Source organism: Nannospalax galili, unplaced genomic scaffold (genome assembly GCF_000622305.1).
Source record: "Nannospalax galili isolate Female #2095 unplaced genomic scaffold, S.galili_v1.0 scaffold960, whole genome shotgun sequence".
NCBI lineage: Eukaryota > Metazoa > Chordata > Mammalia > Rodentia > Spalacidae > Nannospalax > Nannospalax galili.
Window position 1 is genome coordinate 2,235,575 of NW_008348313.1, and position 4,609 is coordinate 2,240,183.

Consider the following 4,609-nt stretch of genomic DNA (forward strand, 5'->3'; position numbering starts at 1 on the left):
GGAGGTGGGGGGTAGTACATTTCATTTCTTCAGACCACTGCACACTGCTCAGTGCTGTGAAAGCCAGCTGCTGTCCTGCGCCCTCCCAGCCGGCTGTCCTGGGGTATGGGCTTTGTCCAGGCTGGGGTTGGGGATGGTCACAATGCCGCTTGTCCTGTCCAGCACAGTGCTTAGCTGTGAGCCTCGGATCTGCAGTCTCAGCATAAGCTCATGCACAGGACATCCCTGCATGAGCCCACCCTGCCCTCGGCCCCTTCTCCCCAGTGTGGCCACCTAGATCCCCCTGCATTGCAGGAGACACATGACCTCAGCCTCAGGGTCTGGCTGGCTCACCATGCTGTTGAGGATGGCCCAGCACTGCCTTTCTCCCTGGGCCTTCTGTCTTCAGCACCTTACCCCACACATGCTGACTGATGCTTTTCTGGAAACTTCACTCTACAAATCTTAACTGCCTAATTTCAGGCACCACCTTCCAGTTGGAGTATAGCTCAGTGGTTAGATGCTTGTGCAGCATGTGTAAGGAAGGCTCCGGGTTCACCCAGCACCCATAAACAAGTTTGTAAAACAGCCTAGAGGACAAATGGGCTAAAGAAACAAATTAGGGCTCAGCAGTTAAGAGCACTGGCTACTCTTGCAGAGGACCTGGGTTCTATGGTGGCTAAAAATTTTCAGTAACTCCAGTTCCAGGGGTCCTGATGCCCTCTTGTGGCCTCTGCAGGCATCACATGCAGGTGGTGCACAAAATGCTCATAAAGTAAAAATGACTAGGACAGTTTTAAAAGGAAGTAAGTCACTCTCAAAGGCTTAAGTACAGTACAGGTGAGACTGCTCATTGACCACCAGGGGAGCGAGGGCTGTGATGTGGTTCAGTGTGTGTTTGTGGTGCTTACCTGGCTTGCCTGAGGCCCTGAGTTCCATCCCCAGCTCGGGATACAGCTGGGGATGGGATACCCTGAGATGCCATCTCCCCATCAGAGTGGCCATCATTAAACTGCCAAGGCAGGCAGGCGTCCTTGATGGCTGGTGGGCTTGTAAACTGCAGCCACTGTGAAAGCCAGTGCAGGGGTTTCTCAAGAAACAAATATGGTGGGCGGTCCTCATTTGTGGGTTCTAATTCTTATAGATAGGTACGGTCATGAAAATAGAAGTGGTCTAGAAGACATATGGGGGGGTAGGGAGGGGTGTGTGTGCTCAATATACAATATCTATGTGATGTCCCAGCGAGATGGTTCAGAAGGTACAGGGGCTTGCTACCAAGCCTGACAACCTGAGTTTGATCCCTGGGACCAACATGGTGGAAAATCTGACTCTGGCAAGTTGTCTTCTGACCTCTGCATGCGCGCACACACACACACACACACACACGATAAATTTAAAAAACATTGCCTGGGGCTGGAGAGATGGCTCCAGCAGTTAAGAGTGCTGGTTATTCTTGCAGAAGATCCAGTTCAAATTCCAGCACCCACATGGCGGCTAACAACTGTAACAACAGTTCCAGCGGATCTGATGTTCTCTCTGACCCCCATGAGCATTGCATGATACGGGTGCACTTACACACATTTGGGCAATATACAAAAATAATAAGGGGCTGGAGAGGTGGCTTAGTGGTTAAGAGCATTGGTGGCGCACGCCTTTAGTTCTGCACTCGGGAGGCAGAGGCAGGTGATTTCTGTGAGTTCAAGGCCAGCCTGGTCTACATAGGGAGTGCCGGGCCAGTTGGGGCTACAGGGAGACCCTGTCTCAAAAAGACCAAAAGAAAGAAAAAACGCTGGCTGCTCTTGCAGGCGACCTGGGTTCGATTCCTAACACCCATGTGGCAGCTAGCAACCGTCTGTAACTCCAGTTCCGGGGGATCTGATGCCTTCTGACCTCTGTGGGCATTGCACAACATGGGTGCACTTTACATACATGCAGGCAATACAGTCATACACATAAAATTAAAAAAATTGTCTACATGTACACACACGAAGTGACTGATCCCTTGTCCCTGAATCCATCTGCATGCAGAACCGCCTCCTTGCTAGTCAGGGGTGGGACTGAGCCATGTTTACATAGCCGCGGGCTCTCCCCCTTGAAGATTTCTGGTGCTTTCCAGCCGGTGTCTGACTTCCATGGGCTCCAGACTTCCCAGGTTCTGCTGGTCCTGGGAGAGCTGACTGGCCAGGGCTTCCAGACACCCCACTCCCCACCCCAGCTCCAAGGGAGGCAGCTGCCAGCTACTCAGTGGACACAAATGCCGGCTTGTGGCTGGGCTTGCAAGGGCCGGGCTCCACCCCTCTGCTTTTGTGGTGGGACCCAGGGCCTGCTCTGCCAGCACTGCAGGAGCCTGCATCGTTTTCTTACCACCTGCATTGGCAGGATGCTCAGCCAGATGACTTGCTAAGCAACTGCGAGTGAGCCTGAGTGCGCATGCCCATCGCAGGCTGCCCCATTTCTATTCTGCCTCAGCCACCACCCTCCCACCAGAGGCCCCAAGAGCCCAGCTTCCTGCGCCTCTGCCTCTGCCCAGGCTCCTGGATGCTTGTTTTGGAAATACTGTCCCTGGTCCAGCACCAGAGAACAGCGCCCCACTCTGCACCAATCCCTGCCCACTAATCTTGCCCAGCCTCACCCCAGTGGCCAGACACTCACCTCAAGTTTCATCCTTCTCCCCCAGGACTCTCAGTCTGGCCTCTCTGGCCTCCTAGCCTGGGGCACCCCCCATCTGCTGCCCATTCTGTGGTTCTTGTGGCACCTGCAGGGCAAATTCCCAACTCCTCGGCTTGGCATTCAAGGTCCATAGTGAGTGTGTCATCTGGCCAGGCTTCCCAACCCTCTGCAGCCCCATCCACCCTCTCCTGTCACAGCTCTTGTCCACTGCCCTGGCCCTAGCTCAGTTCTCCTCCCCTCCTGACTTCAGGTCTAATATGGGGGTGCTTAGGGAGTGGACCCTCCATTCCTCATCTGACCCCTAGGTGCTCCTCTTTGCTCCCCAGGGGTAAACAAGCTTCCTATTGTGTGGCTGCAGCTACTTTAAGGTTTTTCTGCTTCAACACCATGGCTCTGGGCATCAACCCTGATTCTAGTCCCCAGGGAGACAAGCAGGGACTTGCCCTTGGGCCTCTAGCCTTCTGCCATTTTAACTTGCCCCCACCTTCCATTTAGCAAGACGCCACAGTGTTGCTATTACGGGAACATGACTGTGCACAGGTTACACCTGTCATCCCAGCACTCAGGAGGTGGAGGCAGGGAGACCAGGTTGCAGGGTCATCCTTGCTACATAAGGAGTTCAAGGCCAGTCTAGACTATGTGAAACTCTGTTTCAAACAAACACAAAGAACACTTGCTGTGTGTATTAGGAGTAAAAATGTTTATTTTCACAGCATGTTCCATGTCGTACCACCCCCCCCCCCCATCCCACAGCGTCCTCCACCACCATCGGGAACAATTTCCTGTTGTTTAGTACGGCCAGGCTGCAGGTCCACTTGATGTCAGCAGGTGGTGGCCGAGTCCCGCAGACGTGGGCCTCCCAGGCTGGTACTGGGGTCCTCCACACACAGAGGTGCCCCCATGGGGGGCAGCGTTGGTGGTCCTGGGCTGCTGAGCTTTGGCGTCATGCAGAGATGTTTTCATCTGGGAAATGGAAGTCAGCTGAAGTCCTCCATTGCTGATGCCTGGGATGTGGGGGGCAGGGAGCAGAGCAGGTGTCATCCCCTCCCGGAGGGAGCTCCAGCTTGAGTCCCCAAGCTTGGGGTAACCAGGGATCCCACTGTGTCCCCACCCTGCCACTCACTGGCTGCTTCTGCAGATAGCTGGTTCTTTGCTTCCCGCCTCCTGATTTCCATTCCTCCAGGCAGTGTCCAGCATCCAGGACAGACAGAAAAGAGAAAATGTGTCACAGAAGTCCCTTCTCCACCTCCCTCTCAGAGCCTGAGGGACCTTCCAGCACCAGGGCAGGAGGCAGGGAGACAGGGCAGGAGAGGGATCCACTGGGAGGCTGGTGGGGTTGAGAATTGGAAAAGAAGGGGAGGGAGCAAGCGAGCGAGAGGGCAAAGGAGAAAGGGAAGAGGAGAGAGAGGTCAGAGTTGAGGAGAGAGAAAGGAAGGTGATGGGGAGGCTGGTCTGATGGTCAAGCGCTTGATGTCTGGGAATGAAGACCTGAGTTCGGAGCCCCAGCATGCACACTCAGCTTTTATGGGGAGGTTGAGGTGGGTGGATCCTGGGGCCCCGCGGACAGCAAGCCTGGCCAATTAGTGAACTTCAAAGCTCAGTGAGAGACCCTGCCTCAGAAAGACAGGGTGGAGGGGCTGGAGAGATGGCTTAGTGGTTAAGAGCACTGGTTGCTCTTGTAGAGGACCTGGGTTCAGTTCCCAGCACCCACATGGCAGTTAACCATCCATACGTAACTCCAGGGGATCCAACACCCTCTTCTGACTTCTACAGGTACTGCATGCATGTGGTGCACCTACCTACACATAGGCAAAATACTCATACACATAAAAAAATAAGTAGAAAAGTAGGGTGAAGAGAGGCAGAGGGAGCCGTGAGGTCGTCTCTGTCCTCCACACAAGCTCTCGCAGGTGAGCACACCATTCACGTACAAAACACACACACACACACACACACATAT

General features: G+C 54.2%; 1 long non-coding RNA gene across 1 annotated transcript; it reads right to left on the reverse strand.

The window, feature by feature from the left end:
- Positions 1-3,326: 3,326 nt before the first annotated feature.
- Positions 3,327-4,291, reverse strand: LOC103743701. Its single transcript, XR_607676.2, has 2 exons — positions 3,773-4,291; positions 3,327-3,653 (listed from the first exon to the last, which is right to left on the reverse strand). It is a non-coding gene; the product is annotated as an uncharacterized LOC103743701 (long non-coding RNA).
- Positions 4,292-4,609: the final 318 nt, after the last annotated feature.